This window comes from Canis lupus, chromosome 22 (genome assembly GCF_003254725.2).
Source record: "Canis lupus dingo isolate Sandy chromosome 22, ASM325472v2, whole genome shotgun sequence".
NCBI lineage: Eukaryota > Metazoa > Chordata > Mammalia > Carnivora > Canidae > Canis > Canis lupus.
Window position 1 is genome coordinate 38,085,999 of NC_064264.1, and position 19,569 is coordinate 38,105,567.

The window sequence follows — 19,569 nt, forward strand, 5'->3', positions numbered from 1 at the left end:
ATGACAAGTGATGCAGAGCATTTCCTCATATGCATGTTGGCCATGTCTATGTCTTCCTCTGTGAGATTTCCGTTCATGTCTTTTGCCCATTTCATGATTGGATTGTTTGTTTCTTTGCCGTTGAGTTTAATAAATTCTTTATAGATCTTGAATACTAGCCCTTTATCTGATAGACCATTTGCAAATATCTTCTCCCATTTTGTAGGTTGTCTTTTAGTTTTGCTGACTGTATCTTTTGTTGTGCAGAAGCTTCTTATCTTGATGAAGTCCCAATAGTTCATTTTTTGCTTTTGTTTCTCTTGCCTTCATGGATATACCTTGTAAGAAGTTACTATGGCCAAGTTCAAAAAGGGTGTTGCCTGTGTTCTCCTCTAGGATTTTGATGGAATCTAGTCTCACATTTAGATCTTTCATCCATTTTGAGTTTATCTTTGTGTATGGTGTCAGAGAATGATCTAGTTTCATTCTTCTCCATGTGGATGTCCAATTTTCCCAGCACCATTTATTGAAGATACTGTCTTTTTTCCAGGGGAAAGTCTTTCCTCCTTTGTCGAATATTAGTTGACCATAAAGTTCAGGGTCCACTTCTGGATTCTCTATTCTGTTCCCTTGATCTATGTGTCTGTTTCTGTGCCAGTACCACACTGTCTTGATGACCACAGCTTTGTAATACAACGTGAAATCTGGCATTCTGATGCCCCCAGCTATGGTTTTCTTTTTTAATATTCCCCAGCTATTCGGGGTCTTTTCTGATTCCACACAAATCTTAATATAATTTGTACCAACTCTCTGAAGAAAGTCCATGGTATTTTGATAGGGATTGCATTAAATGCGTAAATTGTCCTGGGTAACATTGACGTTTCCACAATATTAATTCTTCCAATCCATGAGCATGGAATATTTTTCCATCTCTTTGTGTCTTCCTCAATTTCTTTCAGAAGTGTTCTGTAGTTTTTAGGGTATAGATCCTTTACCTCTTTGGTTAGGTTTATTCCTAGGTATCTTATGCTTTTGGGTGCAATTGTAAATGGGATTGACTCCTTAATTTCTCTTTCTTCAGTCTCATTGTTAGTGTATAAAAATGCCACTGACTTCTGGGCATTGATTTTGTATCCTGCCACACTGCCAAATTGTTGTATGAGTTCTAGCAATCTTGGGGTGGAGGCTTTTGGGTTTTCTATGTAGGGTATCATGTCATCAGCAAAGAGGGAGAGTTTGACTTCTTCTTTGCCAATTTGAATGCCTTTTATTTCTTTTTGTTGTCTGATTGCTGAGGCTAGGACTTCTAGTACTATGTTGAATAGCAGTGGTGAGAGTGGACATCCCTGTCTTATTCATGATCTTCGGGGAAAGGCTCCCAGTGCTTCCCCATTGAGAATGATATTTGCTGTGGGCTTTTCGTAGATGGCTTTTAAGATGCTGAGGCATGTTCCCTCTATCCCTACACTCTGAAGAGTTTTGATCAGGAATGGATGCTGTATTTTGTCAAATGCTTTCTCTGCATCTAATGGGAGGATCATATGGTTCTTAGTTTTGCTCTTGCTGATATGATGAATCACATTGATTGTTTTATGAGTGTTGAACCAGCCTTGCATCCCGGGAATAAATCCCATGTGGTCATAGTAAATAATCTTCTTAATGTATTGTTGTATCCTATTGGCTAGTATCTTATTGAGAATTTTTGCATCCATGTTCATCAGGGATATTGGTCTATAATTCTCCTTTTTGGTGGGGTCTTTGGTTTTGGAATTAAGGTGATTCTGTCTCACAGAATGAGTTTGGAAGTCTTCCATCTCTTTCTATCTTTCCGAACAGCTTTAGTAGAATAGGTATGATTTCTTCTTTAAACGTTTGAGAGAATTTCCCAGGGAAGCCATCTGACTCTGAACTTTTGTGTCTTGGGAGGTTTTTGATGACTACTTCAATTTCCTCTCTGGTTATTGACCTGTTCAGGTATTCTATTTCTTCCTGTTCCAGTTTTGATAGTTTGTGGTTTTCCAAAAATGCATCCATTTCTTCTAAATTGCCTAATTTATTGGCGTATAGCTGTTCATAATATATTTTTAAAATCGTTTGTATTTCCTTGGTGTTGATAGTGATCTCTCCTTTCTCATTCATGATTTTATTAATATGAGTCTTTTCTCTCTTCTTTTTAATAAGGCTGGCTAATGGTTTATCTATCTAATTAATTCTTTCAAAGAATAAACTCCTGGTTCTGTTGATCTGTTCCACAGTTCTTCTGGTCTCGATTTCGTTGAATTCTGCTCAAATCTTTATTAACTCTCTTCTGCTGCTGGTGTAGGATCTATTTGCTGTTTTTTATCCATCTCCTTTAGGTGCAAGGTTAGCTTTTGTATTTGAGTTCTTTCCAGTTTTTGGATGGATGCTTGTATTGTGATGTATTTCCCCCTCAGGACTCCTTTGCTGTATCCCAAAGATTTTGGATGGTTGTATCTTCATTCTCATTATTTTCCATGCATCTTCTTAGTTCTTCTCTAATTTCCTGGTTGACCCTTTCATCTTTTAGCAGGATGGTCCTTAACCTCCACGTGTTTGAAATCCTTCCAAACTTCTTCTTGTGATTTAGTTCTAATTTCAAAGCATTATGGTCTGAAAATACACAGAGGATGATCCCAATCTTTTGGTATCAGCTAAGACCTGATTTGTGACCCAGTTTATGGTCTATTCTTGAGAAAGTTCCATGTGCACTTGAGAAGAATGTGTATTCAGTTGAGTTTCGATGTAAAGTTCTGTAGATATCTGTGAAATCCATCTGGTCCAGTGTATCATTTAAAGCTCTTGTTTCTTTGGAGATGTTGTGCTTAGAAGACCTATCGAGTGTAGAAAGCACTAGATTAAAGTTACCAAGTATAAGTGTATTATTATCTAAGTATGTCTTACCTTTGGTTATTAATTGATTGATATATTTGGCAGCTCCCACATTCGGGGCATATATATTGATGATTGTTAAGTCCTCTTCTTGGATAGATCCTGTAAGTATGATATAGTGTCCCTCTTCATCTCTCACTACAGTCTTCGGGATAAACTTTAGTTTATCTATATAAGGATGGCTACCCCTGCTTTCTTTTGAGGACCCTTTGAATGGTAAATAGTTCTCCAACCTATTATTTTCAGGCTGTAGGTGTCCTTATGTCTAAAATGAGTCTCTTGTAGACAGCAAATAAATGGGTCCTGCTTTTTTATCCAGTCTGAAACCCTGTGCCTCTTGATGGGGTCATTAAGCCCGTTCACGTTCAGAGTTACTATTGAAAGATATGAGTTTAGTGTCAGCATGATACCTATTCAATCCCTGTTTTGTGGATTGTTCCATTGGACTTCCTCTTAAAAAGGAATTTTAAGAGTCCCCATTAAATTTCTTGCAGATCTGGTTTGGTGGTCACATATTCTTTCAGTTCCTGCCTATCTTGGAAGCTCTTTATCTCACCTTCTCTTCTGAATGAGAGCCTTGCTGGACAAAGTATTCTTGGCTGCATGTTCTTCTCATTTAAGACCCTGAATATATCCTGCCAGTCCTTTCTGGTCTGCCAGGTCTCTATGGAGAGGTCTGCTGTTAATCTGATATTTCTCCCCATATAAGTTATGGATCTCTTGTCTCTTGCTGCTTTAAGGATCTTCTCTTTATCTTTAGAATTTGCAAGCTTCACTATTAAGTGTTGAGGTGTTGAACGGTTTTTATTGATTTTAGGGTGGGGGGATCTCTCTATTTCCTCGATCTGAATGCCTTTTTCCCTTCCCAGATTTGGAAAGTTTTCAACTATAATTTGTTCAAATACATATTCTGGACCTCTGTCCCTGTTGGCGCCCTCAGAAACCCCAATTAAACGTAGGTTTTTCTTCCTCAGGCTGTCACTTATTTCCCTTAATCTATCCTCTTGATCTTTTAATTGTTTGTCTCTTTTTTCCTCAGTTTCCCTCTTTGCCATCAAGTTGTCTTCTATGTCACTCACTAGTTCTTCCACCTCTTTAACCCTTGTCGTTAGGACCTCTAGTTAGGATTGCATCTCTTTTAATTGATTTTTAATTTCTGCCTGATTAGATATAAATTCTGCAGTCATGAAGTCTCTTGAGTCCTTTATGCTTTTTTCTAGAGCCACCAGTAGCTGTATAATAGTGCTTGTGAATTGGCTTTCTGACATTGAATTGTAATCCAGATTTTGTAACTCTGTGGGAGAGAGGACTGTTTCTGATTCTTTCTTTTGAGGTTTTTCCTTCTAGTCATTTTGCTCAGCGCAGAGTGGCCAAAAATAAGTTGTATTGGGAAAAGGAGAAAAAGAGAGAAGGGAAAGGAGAAAAGAAAAAGAAAAAAAAAAGAAAGAACAAAAAAGAGAGAGAGAGAGAGAGAGAAGAAAAGAAAAAAAGGGGGGGAGCAAACAGAAAACAGAAAACAAGGGGGAGTATCCTCTGATTCTGTATACTGTAAATCCCTCGACCTCCCCTGGAACTTTCCCAGTGTTGCTTGGTCAATAATTTTTTTTCCCCTGTCCATCTAGCTGGTTTTCTGGGGGAGGGGCCTGTTGTGCTGATTCTCAAGTGTGAGCACTTGGGGGAGCTGCTCAGCCTCCAGCCTGGTGCAGGGCTCCGTGAAAGTTGTTTAGCTGTTTATCCGGTGAGGCCACCGTAAGGCTCCGTGGGGGTTGTTTACCCCGTGAGGCCCCAGGAGGAACAACCGCAGTGGCGGGGCCAGCTCTCCAGCCCTCGAGTCAGCTACCGCAGTAACTCGGGAGCTCTCGGTCTGCAGGGCCTGGAGGCTCCGGGGGCGGGACCGCTGATCTGCGCAGCCCGGGCCGCCCAGAGGCAGGAGCGTCCTTGCTGTCCTGCGCCCTCCTGGCCTCTGCCTGTCCCAGGGGAGGCCAGATCTTTGGCTGTGTCCCCGGCACCGCATGCTCCTGGGCCTGCGCTGTTGGATTCGCGCTCCCGCCCCGCAGCCCCCTCCGGGCGGAGCCGCTGCCGGAGCTGCCTCTGAGCTTCTCCCGGGCCGCGGGGCCGCGCTGCAGCCCTTTAGGGAGCTTGGCTGCGGGGTGTGGCTCGCTCTCCCCGGGGTGCAGGTGCTCTCTCTCTCTCTCTCTTTCAGTAAGAATAGTGACAATGCAAAATATTGATGTCAGGTAATTAATAATTCAAGGATTTCATTTGTATTATTTATTAATAAGTTAATACAGACGGCAATAAATCTCCTAAACGAGGTTTAAGGAAAAGTACAGAACAAATGTACTAAAAAGTAATGAGGCTGCTCATAAATATACCTTAAGATTAGCTACAAAATTACAGTTATGTAACACTTTCAAATATAAGTACTTTAAAATATTAACTAATATTAATAATTTTTTTTGTTTTAAATATTTTATTTATGTATTTAACAGAAGGAGAGAGTACAAGCAGGGGCAGTGGCAGGAAGAGAGAGAGGGAGAAGACCGACCCATCACTGTGCAAGGACTCTGGGTTTATGACCTGAGCCAAAGGCAAAAGCTTAACCAACTGATCCACACAGGCATCCCTGGATAATTGTTTTAAAATATTAAGAACTGATATAACTGGATGTTTTGTGTATTTATGGGAAAATAATACTAAAAAGTTGCAAGGAACACTAAATAGGTCATGAAGAGCCTGGTGTGAATTTTATATTAATCAAATGTCCCAAAAGAAGAAATATTACATAAAAGAACTCTCAAAAAATATATAAACAACAGTACATTCTTTAGTGAAACATGATTTAAATAACCAGGTATATATTTAAATACATTTTTTTATAATTTTGTCATTCCCAGTCTTTAGCCTTGGATGAGCTCATCTTTCTGCTAAATAGAGTTTTAAAACCCTACATTGGATAGCATGTCAAGATTCCTTAATGTAGATCATTTACTTAATTACTTAAATGTGCATGATCTCATTTGATTCTTGTTAAGAAAAATACATTGAGTAGACAAGTCATTATCATTCTGCAACTTTTAAAAATGAAGATTTCAGATTAAAATAACTGATGCAAATTCATCAATTTAATAAATTGTGATGTCATAGATCAAACTTAGGACTTCCAAATTCATGTACTTCCAAATTCATCTTTTGATGTCTTATTGAATCTCTTTGTAGACTGATTTACTGTATTCAGAGTACTTATGTAAGATTAAAAATAGATTTTCACTTGGTTAGTTTAGATAGGTTGCCAAATTTTGCCATTATAAGATTGACTATGAATTCATATATTTATTAATATTCTGATGAATTACTTTTCAGGGATCATGTGATAGCTATTCAACTAAACAATAGCATAACATAATCAACAAATCTTATGGTTTTAGTAGTAGAACATGTGAAGTCCTGAAATAAATCCTAAAAGAAGTGACTCTGTTCCCTATTTAAAATCTCTTCTATCCACAGCAATCAGATAGCAAAAAGAAATAAAAGGCATCCAAATGGGCAAAGAAGAAAGAAAACTTACTATTTGCAGATGACATGATACTTTATATAGATAACCCAACAGGAGAGAGAAAAAAAGAAAACCTAAAATACTCCACTGAAAAACTGCTAGAATTAATAAATGAATTCAATAAAGTTGCAGAATACAAAATCAAGGTACAAAAATCTGTTTTGTTTCTTTTTTGAAAAAAAAAAGATTTTATTTATTTTGAGAGAAAGGGAGAGTGTACTCAAAGAAAGGGAGGTACAGAGGCAGAAGGAGAGAGAGAATCTCAGCAGACTTCACTCTGAGCTCAGAGCCTGATATGGGGCTTGATCTCATGACCCAGAGATCAGGAACCTGAGCCAAAATCAAGAGTTGGATATTTACTTGACTGAGCCACCCAGGAACCCCTGTTGCATTTCTATATACCAATAATGAAGCACCAGGAAGAGAAATGAAAGAATGAATCCCATTTATAAATTGCACTAAATATCATAAGATTCCTAGGAATAAACCTAACCAAAGAGGTAAACGATTTGTATGCTGAAAACTGTAGAATGCTTATGAAAGGAATGGAAGACAACACAAAGAAATGGAAAAACATCCCATGCTCACGGACTGGAAGAACAGGTATTGCTAAAATATCTGTACTACCTAAAGCAATCTATACATTTAATGCAATCCCTATCAAAACACCACCATCATTTTTCACACAGCTATAACAAACAATCCTAAAATTTGTATGGAAACACAAAAGACCCCGAATAGACAAAGCAATCTTCAAAAAATGAACGAAATTGTCTAGATAGATAGATAGATATAATGAACAAAACTGGATAGATTTAATATATAATGCAATATTGCTCAGCTATAAAAACAGAATGAAATCTTGCTATTTGCAATGACATGAATGGAGAATAGAGAATATTATGCCAAACAAAATAAGCCTGTCAAAGACAAATACCATATGATTCACTCATATATGGAATTTATTTTTTATATTATTTTTTTTGAGATTGAGAGAGTGAGCAAGCAGGAAGGAGAGAGAGAGAGAAATAGAGAGAGGGAGAGAATCTCAAGCAGGCTCCATATTCATTGGAGGATCCCAATTAGAGCTCGCAAAGGAGCTCCCAAAGCAGCTCAAATGCAGGGCTCAATCTGAGAACCCTGAGATCATGACCTGACCCCAAACCAAGAGTCAAACGTTTGGTGGACTGAACCACCCAGACACCCATCTTGTGTGTGATTTAATAATAATAATTTCAAAAAATGAACAAAGGGAGAAAAGAAAGAGAGGGAAGCAAACCAAGAAACAGATTCTTAGAACAAACTTATGGTTACCAGAGGAAAGATCAGTGGGGGAATGGGTTAAAAAATGATGGGGGTTAAGGAGGACACTTGTAATGAGCACAGGGTGTTTTACAGAAATGTTGAATCACTATATTACACCTGACACTAACATTACACTGTATGTCAACTAACTGGAATTTAAATAAAAAGTTAAAAAATAAATTTTCACAAGATTTTTCAAAAAACTACCTTTCTTTTTACTATGTTAGAGAATAAACAATTTTCCTTCCCTTTCTTTATCTTTTAGCATATATTTTTGTGTGTGGGGTGTGTTTGTGCAATTTGTATTACCAGATTGATCAGCACATACTAAAAAATTAATAATAATATGATGTTAATTTAGTAATATGAAAATAAGGAAAGGTTTATAACCAAAAAAATAGCTTTATTTCAGCATTGAAATTAAGCAAGATGGGTCTTATGGCTTCCTTGGTGCAATGAAGTACACTTTACTTATCTAGTTGTATCTCATGTAATTGAATTAAGAGACTGAATACACAATGGACAATGGCCACATCACATGTAAAAGCAGAACTTTGACCCACAGCCTACAGCAACTTGCCAGAAAAACAAACTCCTTTATCTGTAATAAAGAACCCAGAAAGCCAGTCTGCTATTCGTTTGACTTGCAGAAGTCAGCTTGCTATCTTTAGTGACAGTCCAGAAAGCCAAACAATAACTTCTGTAACACTTGGTTCAAAATGGTCAGGATTTATTCATAACTAATAGTTACCCTAAATTTGTCCCCACTTCCAGTTTAGGATTAACCAGAGCTAGAGAAATATGTATCCCTAACCAATCATATAGAATTCCTGCTTCTAGTTAGCTCCAGCTTTCCCAAGCCAGTGGCCTTCAAATAGGACATACTTGTAGCATTTCTTTCCTTCTACTGGGAAGCCTCTCCACTCCTCTGACTGGCTTTGAGTCTCTGTCAACATACATATGACAGATGACTCTTTTGTTAGAGTAAGCTCAAAATAGACTGCTTTTTCATTTGGTTTGTTATTATTAATATATACAGAAGTTTCTGGAAATAGAGATTCTCATTCTCCCTTCAGACTATTTTAAACCCTCTAATCATTATTATAATACCATATAGGGCAGTGACAAACTAGAAGTGGTTAGGAGCACTCCACTGGAAGTAACTTAGAAAAAAGGCAAAAACAAAGTAAGGAAATTGCCAGTTGTCTATAGCTTAAAGCCTATTTGTTTGTCAGTGATTGGTTGTCCTTGGATTTTGATTTTGTAACCTTGAGTCATTTACAGGCTTAGATTTTGGTTTGCTTTACATAGGCTGCTAGGGCATTAAAAATACTTCACCCTAATGGTCACCTTGTTTAATTAATTTAATAGTAGGAGAGAATAATTATATTTTAAATTGATTATTCTACATAAATCAAATATATTGAAGCATATATTTATGATTTAGAAAGTATTGTGTGATCTAACACATTGACCTGATTAGTAATTGTGGGGAAGTAAAGAGGTGCTGACCCCTCTTAAAAAATAAAAGCAAGACCAAGTCTTCTTGAGAGAATAATATTCATAAACTGAAAATACAATTCAAAGTAAAATCATGATTTCAGATAAGATTAAAACTTCAGTCAAAAGAAATGCTAGGACCATGGCAAAAGATGATAATACAAAATATAATTGAATGTCACAAAGGAAGATAAGCAAATATAAACTAGAAGCTGAAAATTTTGAAAGAAATTCAGGAGATTAAATATGAAACTCTGGAACTATTTTGGAATTTGCTTTTTGAAGTTTACTTTGGGGAATTGGTTAGCTATTTTTGGCAGTGTTTCTCAGAAAGTTTGACCAGAATTAGCCTGACCAGAACAGCAGAGACATGTAAATATGTATGGAGACATATCTTGAAAGTCAAAGAGGAAGCCTAAGGTTATACATTCTATTTATAAAACTATTTGAATTTCCCACTCCATTTCATGGGATATTAAAAGGTTTTTTATAAAAATGTGTCTTCTACGTTCTAGCAAAGCACCACTCACCTGTGGTAAAAATAAACAAAAACTAGATTGAGATCCAAGGATTTTCAGATACTATCTGATAGAGTAATCAGGATCTGGAATATACTAGGGAGTTAATGTTTATTCGTTGTTTTGATGACATTTAAATGCACTGGATTTTGTTTATAGACACAACAAATAATGACAAGCAATTATATTTGTAACAGCATAGGGTCTTCAATAATTACTGATTTCCTCTGAGAACTCTCATTGTTCAGATATGGTAAAATTTTAATGTTTTTAGAAAAAAAATCCATATTTAAAAACTCCAAATAAATATATACAATATTTGAAAAAACACTTATTATTTGAATTATAAATACATAATTTAAAGGAATTCCCCCAAAGGATGCAACCTTAGAACTTTATAACACTTCAAAATTTTCATATTAAGAATCAAGAAAGGAGCAAACCAGTCAAAAACTGCTAGATTAATGGAAGAGATTGAAGAAACTCAAAGTTCGTTTTTGTTTTGAGAAAATTTCACTACTTAAATTCTTGGAAGTTTTCTGAAACTAAAGATGTTATTCATAAACTGGCATGTAGGAACAGCCAAACTGTTGCTGTGAATTTGAAGTTGGTTGAATTTTTTTTTCTCTTTTAAAGACTATGTTTAAGAGCAGTTTTGTTTATAAAAAAAAGAAATCGAAAGGAAGGTAGAGATTTCCCATATACCTCTTGCTCCACACCTGCATAGCCTCCCCCATTATCAACATCACTCACTAGAGTGATACATTTATTAGCATGGATAAACCTACATTGATACATAATAATCACCCAAAGTTTATGGTTTACTTTAGGTTTCAGTCTTGGTATTGTACATGCTGTGAGTTGAAGCAAATTTATAATGACATATATCTATCATTATAACATTAAATAAGAAAGAAATTCACTACCCTGTTTGCTTGTGTTCTGCCTATTTGTCTCTTCCCTCCCATACCCAACCCCTAGCAACCACTGGTAGGTATATGTGTGTGTGTGTGTGTGTGTGTGTATGTGTTTGTATAAAGATTTTATGTATTTATTTGCAAGACAGCATGCACAAGAAGACAGGAGAGGTAGAGAGAGAGGTACAAGCAGACTCCTGTGGGGAGCATGACACTGGTGTCAATCCCAGGAACTGAGATCATGACTTGAGTTAAAGTCAGACATTTAACCGACTAAGCCACCCATACACTTCAACTACTGATATTTTTATTGTCCCTGTAGTTTTTCCCTTTCCAGAATGTCATACAGTTAGAATCATGCAATAAATAGCCTTTTCACATTCGTTTCTCCCACTTATTAATATGCATTTATTTTCTCCATGTCTTTTCATGAATTGATAGACTATTTTTTAAGTGTTAAATAGTAATCCATTGTTTGAATGTACCAGAGTTTATTTAGCCATTCACCAACCAAAGGACATCATGCTTACTTTCAAGTTTTGGCAGTTATGAAAAAGCTGCCATAAACATCCACATGCAAGTTTTTGTGTATATACAAGTTTTCAGCTCCTGTGGATAAATACCAAAGAGTGTGATTGCTGGATCATGTGCTGAGCTTGTTTTATTTTCTAAGAAACCACCAAACTATTTTACAAAGTGGCTATAACATTTTACATTCCTACTAGCAGATTTCAAGATTTTCTGTTTTAATACATCCACATCAGTATTTGGTGTTGACAATACGCCGGATTTTAGCAACTTTAATAGCTGTGTAGTGGCATCTCATTGTTTTAATTTGCATTTCCCTGATGCATTAAGATGTGGCGTATCTTTTCATGTGCTTATTTGCCATCTGTATATCTTCTTTAGTGAGGCATCTGTAAGGTCTTTGACCCATTTTTTTCATGAGATTGTTTTCTTTTTGTTAAGTTTCAAGAATCCTTTGTATATTTTGATAACAGTCCTTTATCAGATGTGTCTTTTGCAAATATTTTCTTCCACAATATGGCCTGTCTTCTCATTTTGTTGATACTACCTTTCACAGAGAAGTTTTAAAATTAATGGGGCTTTTAGTTTTTCTTTTAAAGATTTTATTTATTTATTCATGAGATACAGAGAGAGAGAGAGGCAGAGACATAGGCTGAGAGAGAAGCAGACTTCTCTCAGGTAGCCTGATGTGGGACTCGATCCCTCACCCTGAGATCATGCCCTGAGCCAAAGGCAGATGCTCAACTTCTGGGCCACCCAGGCATCCCTTTTTTTTAAAAAAAGATTTTATTTATTTATTTGAGACAGAGAGAGAGAGAGAGAGAGAGAGAGAGAGAGAAGGAGAGCATGGAGGGAGAAGCTGACTCCCTGATGAGCAGAGAGCCTGATGGGGCTCAATCCCAGGACTCTGAGATCATGATCTGAGCCCAAGGCAGATGCTTAACCAACTGAGTCACCCAGGTGCCCCTGAGGTTTTTAGTTTCAGTAAAGTCTAGTTTATCAGTTATTTTATGGATTGTACCTTTGTTATCATATCTATAAAAGTATCACAATACCCAATCTAGATTTTATCCTATGTTATCTTCAAGGAGATTTGCACTTTTGCATTTTACATGTCAGTCTTTGATCTCTTTTGAGTAAATTTTTGTGAAGTGTGTAAGTTCTATATATAATTTTTTTTTTTTAATATATGGATGTCCACTTGTTTCAGGCCATTTGTTGAAGAGATTGTGTTCCATTGCATTGTCTTTCTTCCTCTGTCAAAGATCAGTTGGCTATATTCATGGGTGTATATTTCAGCACTTTCTATTTTGTTCCATTGATTTGTGTATCATTTTGTCAATAACACACTGTTTTGTTTGGTATAGATTTATAGTAAGTCTTCAAGTTCGGTAGCATCAGTCCAGCAACCTTTTTCTTCTCCTTCAATAATACCCTAGCCATTCTGAGTCTTTTGCCTCTACCCATAATCTTTAGAAACAATTTGTCAATGTCTACAAACTAACTTGCTGGGATTTTGACTGAGTTTGCATTGAATCTATAGATCAATATGGAAAAAAAAAAAACCTGACATATTGACAATATTATGTCTTTCTGTCCACAAACTTGAAATATCTCTCCATTTGTTATTTGATTTTATTCATCAGAGTTCTGTGGTTTTCTTTATATGGATCTCATATGTATTTTGTAAGATTTATACCTAACTACTTTCATTTGGGGGGGCGGGGTGCAAATAGAATTGCTTTATGTTTCAAATTCTACTTGTTCACTCTTTGTATATAGGACAGGAATTGACTTTCATAACTTAATCTTATATCTCACACAATTGGTTTCTTTGATTTTTTTTTAAATTTTATTTATTTATTTGAGAAAGAGAGAAAGAGCAACTGAGAGTGCCAGCCAGGAGGGGAGAGGCAGAGAGGGAGAGAGAGAGAATCCCAGGCAGGCTCCATGCTTGACATGGGGATCTATCTCACCACCCTGAGATCATGACCTAAGTTGAAATCAAGAGTTGGATGCTTAACTAATGAGCCACCCAAGCACACCACATAAACTTGCTTTAATCACTTATTAGTTACAATTATTTTTATTGATCTTGTCAGATTTTCTAAGTCTACAATTACATCATTGATGAGCAAGAACCGTTTTATGTCACCTTTCAAGAAGTTACCTTACCGTCTACCTGATTATAGTGGGAAAACTTATAGTTTCTCCCCATTAAGTACGACACTAGCGGTAGGTTACCTTTTTTTTTTTTTTTTTTTTTTTTTTTTGTAGATAGGCTTTCTCAACATGAGGAAATACCCCCATTATTACTAGTTTACTGAGAATTTATATCATGAGCGGGTATTGAATTTTTTCAAGTGCTTTCTCTCCATCTATTGATAGAGTCATGTGATATTTCTTTTTTAGTCTGTTGATGGAATGGATTACATTAATTAATTTTTAAATGTTGAACTAGCTTTGCATACCTAGGATATAAACTGCTAGTTTGTGGTGTATAATTTCTTATATGCTTTTTGAATTTGATTTGCTGACAGTTTGTTGAGGATTTTTTCATCTATGTTCATGAGAGATGCTGGTCTGTAGTTTTCTTTTCTTATAATATATTTGTCCGGTTTTGGTATTAGATTATTGCTGGCCTCATAGAATGAGTTAGGAAGTATTCTTCCTGCTTCTATTTTCTGAAAGAGATTGTGGAGAATTGGTAAAATTTATACCTTAAGTGTTTTGGACAGTTTAACAGTTACCCATTCTGAGCCAGGTACTTTCTTATTTGGAAGGGTATTATTGATTATTCTTTTTTTTTTTTTAAATAAATGAAGGCCTATTCATACTGTCAGTTTCTTGAGTGAGTTTTGGTAGGTTGTATCTCTCAATGAATTGTTCATTTCATCTAGATTATGCAATTTTTGAGCATAGTGTTGTTCATAGTATTCCTTTATTTTCCCTTTAATTTTTATTGGATCTTTAATGATGACTCTTCTTTCATTCCTGATATTAGTAGTTTGTGATCACTCTCTTTTCATAGCTCAGCTAGAAATTTATTGATTTCATTGGTCTTTTCCAAGAACCAGCTTTTGTTTTTATTGCTTTGCTCTATTTTTTTCCTTTTCATTAAATTTTAATTTTCATTTCTTTTTTTAACCTGTATAATAAGCATTTAAAATTTTTACAAAATTAAAGGTAAATGGACACTAGTATGTCTTTCTGGGAAAAAAAAACAAAAACAAAAACAAAAACCCTTCCTGAACTTAATGGAAATTTGTCAATATCTATCAAGCACAAATGGGGGGGGGGGGGCAACCCAGAAATTTAAAAACATAATTTTTAATTCAAAATTTAAAAAATAGGGTAAGTAGGTTCATGACTGTTTTTAGTGAAACATGAGCCCTGAAAATATTTTATTATTAATATTCATGGATAAATGGCAACAAGATTTTGTAATGGTATAGAAAATGTAATTCTATATGTATGATATCACTCATATAGCATTTTTGTAATGAAATAAATTCAAAAGGCTAATTTTTCACATTTATTTTAGACACATTTTATTTTCCCCTTTCCAAATTTTCTTTTGAAGCGTATATCTTAGTTTTATGCTTAAGGAAGTTATAATTACTTTTCTGAGAAACTTAGTAAAGGTAGCTCAGATCCTCAGCAGGATGTAGTTTAGAAATCAACACCATTTAGAAATTAACATTGATTCTCTGACAGTAAAAAAAAAAAAAAGGATCTAGAAAGATATATGGCAAATTTTATGCAGAGATTGTCTTCAGGTAATGTGATTAACATTTACTATTTTGTAATTTTATATAATTTTTCTAAGTATATTTATTGGTTATGGGCAACATTTGTAATTTAAAAATGAAGGAATATGTGTCAATAGTATGACAAGAAAACAAAAACCTGTTCACTTCATGAAATTAAAAATATGAATTACTATAAAATAAAAATTTATAAAATCCTTAATATTGTCTTTCAGAAATCTAATATTAACAATAGGAAATAAAATTAAATGACATATTTATACAAATATTTAATTGTAGTGGATGTTATTACTAAAGAAAAAATAATTGGACCTGAAAAGTCAGGATTTTAGATCTTTAAATATCACAGTGTCTTCATTTTATTTCCACTTAAACAGATGACATCCTCTTCCTCTAGGTGCTATACACAGTAATTTATGGACTAATGTGTCTTAAAATCAACTTATCTCTCGATAGATAGATAGATAGATAGATAGATAGATAGATAGATAGATGATAGATAGATTTGCCAAAGAGTATAAATGTGTTCAGTTGGGGGCTATTTGTGTGTGTGTGTGTGTGTGTGTGTGTGTGTGTGTGTTTAATCTGAAAACAAATGTTGGAGAGAATGTGGAGAAATAGGAAGGCTTGTGGACTTTTGGTAGTAGTGCAAACTTTTGCAGCCACCAAGGAAGACAGTATAGTGTTTCTTCAAAAAGTTAAAAATGAAACTACCTTATGATTCAGTAATTGGACTACTGGATATTTACCCTCTCCCCACATACAAAAACACTAATTCACACATACAGCCCTCTCTTGTTTGCAGCGTCTTTATTTACAATAACCAAATTATTGCAACAGCCCAAGTGCCCAACCATAAAAGAATGGATAAGCAAGAGGTGGTGTATGTATAGAGTAGAATATTATTCAACCATAAAAAAGAATGAAATCTTGCTATTTGCAACAACAAGGATGGAGCTAGGGAGCAGTGGGTCCCTCCCCCAGAAGATCAGCACCCACTCACTGCATGTCTCCCCACCAGAGAGTTTTGAAGGGCCTCACATCTGGTGGAGTTGGTGTTAGGTCTCATTTCATAAGCAGACTATAGCACACCTAGTTAAAACTTGCCACGTTCATGCCAGGGACCAAACACTGCCCATATCAGGCAAGGAAAACCTCTGCAGATGACTGGCCTGAAGCGTAGAACAGCCAAAACACAATATGAGCCTGAGTGCAGCACTCTTGAGTGCAGCACTCTTGAAACTAACATAAGACTGCATGTTAATTTTACAAGAACTAAAACTGAAGAATTAAAAAATCCAAGCATCCAAATATGAAAGATTATCTAGATTTCTTTTCATTTTTATATTTCTTAAGTTTTGAAAATATAAACAGTGTACAAAGACAAAATACTTATGTCCTTTTTCAGAAGTATTAATAATTATAAATAATTATCATCTAATTATCTGTACCACTTAATTAACAAGTTGATAAAATTTATAGATTATATTATATTTAATAGCACATAAGATTTTATACATATTCACAAGGACCAAAATAAAGTTTTATTTTTATATATTTTACTTCTATTTTTACTTCTAATATTTATTTTTACTTATTTTTACTCTTAATTTTTACTTCTAATAAACCTCACAGCATCTCATGCAAGCTCCCTGCATTTATATTGTATAATATTTATAGTTTGTTTGCTTGTTTATTGTTTCAAGTTTTCATTTAATTTCCACTTAGTTAACATACCGTGTAATATTGGTTTTAGCAGTAAACTTCAGTGATTCATCACTTACGTACAATACTTAACTAATGCTCACCATAACAGGTATCCTCTTTAATACCCATCACCCATTTAACCCATCTCCTCACCTTCCTCCCCTCCAGCAACCCTGAGTGTGTTCTCTCTAGTTGAGTCTGTTTTATGGTTTACCTCTCTTTTTTCTTTGCCAGCTATGTTCATCTGTTTCATTTCTTATTTTTCATATATGAGTGAAATCACATGGCATTTGTTTTTCTCTGATTGACTTAGCTGTTTTTATTGTTCTTTAGACTTTATGTCATCAGTTGAAAAATACATGTGCACTCTGTATCCCAGAGAAGAAAAGACTCTACAAATTAGACTGTATAATACTGTCAATTGCAATATACATCTAGGTTTTAGATGTTAAAATGTGGAATAATTTAGATCTAATAATTAATGAAATAAGTTATCTCATCCTCTTCCAAAATGTACTTCTTTCGATGTCCTGCAAAAATTCAGTTTCTTTCTAAAATAAAGTGTGTTTTTCATTGTGAACCATAATATGATGATGGTTCAGGCACATTTTGTCCCAACACACGTAGTGGTATGAACCAAGCCTGACATTAGACTACATTGGCACAGATCCCAAGTCAGTCACTCATTAGTTTTATGACCTTGGTAGATTACTTAGCCTCTATAACCCATTGTTGTTGTTTAATCTATATACATGGACATAATTTCATTTACTCACAAAAGTGTACTGAGGACTAAAGATAACTGCTTCCTTCAAAATAAGAGCTACTCCTCAGGTACATGAAAACTTTTTAATGATTATTTGGCAATGGAAAGAATTAGGGAAATAAATTTCCAGGATTTCAAATACATATGTATATTTTTTATTATAAGTATATATAATACATATATAGTATATATTATGTTATATACTCAATAATTATCTGCCAGAAACTCTCCTACCCATTTCTTTTCTACATTTAGCTGCCATAAATTGTAGCTTATACCCTGTCTTTACAAATAAGGAATGCTTCTAACCTTTTTGTGGTGCTGTGTTCTGGGGAGTTAAAAGTAGTCACAGAAAGAATTTTAAATGTTGATATATTATCAAAAAAATGAACAACACTAATGATTGAGTAACAAGTTATTTTTTGTAAGTTAGGTGATTTCCCTTTTTGTTAGTTTATTTTAACATATTGAAGGAAGACTTCATCTAAGATAGGTCAAGAGGCATACATTCTGATGATAGATTATTATATAATTTTTGACATATTAACCCTGGAGTTCAGAATAACATGTATGGATGACATGGATGACATGTCTATACTCTTGCTTTTTTATCCATTATTCATTATTTTCTTAGGAACTTGTTAATATTTCTAAGGATGATGAAGGGTATTAAATTGCTAAGACATTTTACTGATACTGCACATATTTAAAGCTCCAATTAAAAATTTTTAATGTTACTGTTGCTAGTAAAGCAGGAATTTTAACTTGTCATTCTCTATTTCTGAATGTAATAACAAACTTAATACCATTAAAAATGTTTGCTAAGTTAAAATTACAAAGAGAAAATTATTAAGAAGTCTTTTAGAGAAAATGTTAACAAGAACACTGATGTAGTAGTACTTCTCTTTGAGTTATTTTAATGTAGTAAGTCCTAAGTAAATGGTAACCATTATTTTATTTTAAGACTATTTTATTTTATGTATTTGAGAGATAGAGGGAGAAAGAGAATGAAAGCAAGAGAGAGAGAGAGAGAGAGTGCATGAGAGGGGTGGCAGGCAGACAGAAGCAGACTCCCTGCTGAGCAGGAAGTCCAAAGTGGGGCTCAATCCTGGGACTCCAGGATCATGACCTGAGCTGAAGGCAGATGCTTAACCAACAGAGCCACTGGGGCGCCCTGGTAATCATTATTTTAATCATCAGTAGTAGTAATGATTGTATGAATAGAACTGTTAATTATAAGACTAAAATTTCGGTTTTGAATTATTATTCTAATTAATTGCTCATCTCTCATATTTGCATCATTGTACAGGACTAGACTATAGCATAAATGACCAAAAATATTCACTAGATAAATGATTAAGTGGGTGAATGTCCAAATAAGTAAACAACTTCTGGAACTTGTAGTTTCAGAATTGGATATAATAATCCTTGGCATTTATTATCACAGTATGTTCAGGCTACTTCTTTCACTATAACATAGAAGTATGTGAGAATTGAATAATACATCTTATCATGTCATCTTCAAGAATAAGGCATAATAGGATATATTAATTAATATACCTTTTAGAGAAAGTCCCTTTAATTCATTCTTCTCATTTAGTGATAGATTCCCCCCCCCACTAGTTCATTATATTGATCTACATTTCTCATGGTAAGTACGTACTAAGTGAACACTTGCTTAGCTTTGTGTAATATATGTGGCCATACTTTAGGCTAAGTTAAGTGACATAGAGAGAGAGTCCTCCTACATCCTTCTACTATTTTACCAATATCTTAGAAAATATTTTATAAGGTTATTAAACTGTTTAGATCTTCAAGAAAATAATCTGTTTTATTGAAACAACAAAAGAACTGTTGCCATGGTCAAATTTTTGGAGAGTGCATGCCCTTCTTTGTGAATCACAATACATGTTAGAAATGGAATATTTCATGTAATTCTGGTAACAAATAGATATGCTTAAATTTCCTTACTATAATGTTTCTCAAATTTACTGATTATGTAATGACTATTATTATGTTAGAATTAATATTTTAATAGGCAGAATCTGAGGACAAAAACTGTATATTGCCAGAAATAATACAAGAATTTTAAAACTAATTTATTATGTAAATA

At 34.6% G+C, this 19,569-nt stretch overlaps 1 long non-coding RNA gene across 2 annotated transcripts in view; it reads left to right on the plus strand.

Moving 5' to 3' along the window:
• The window catches only part of LOC125753340 (uncharacterized), a 29,931-nt gene extending 24,143 nt beyond the window's left edge, over positions 1 to 5,788 (plus strand). For both annotated transcript variants that reach the window (XR_007404937.1, XR_007404938.1), the window contains one exon: positions 5,382 to 5,788. This is a non-coding gene — a long non-coding RNA (uncharacterized LOC125753340). The remainder of the gene's footprint in view (positions 1 to 5,381) is intronic.
• Positions 5,789 to 19,569: the final 13,781 nt, after the last annotated feature.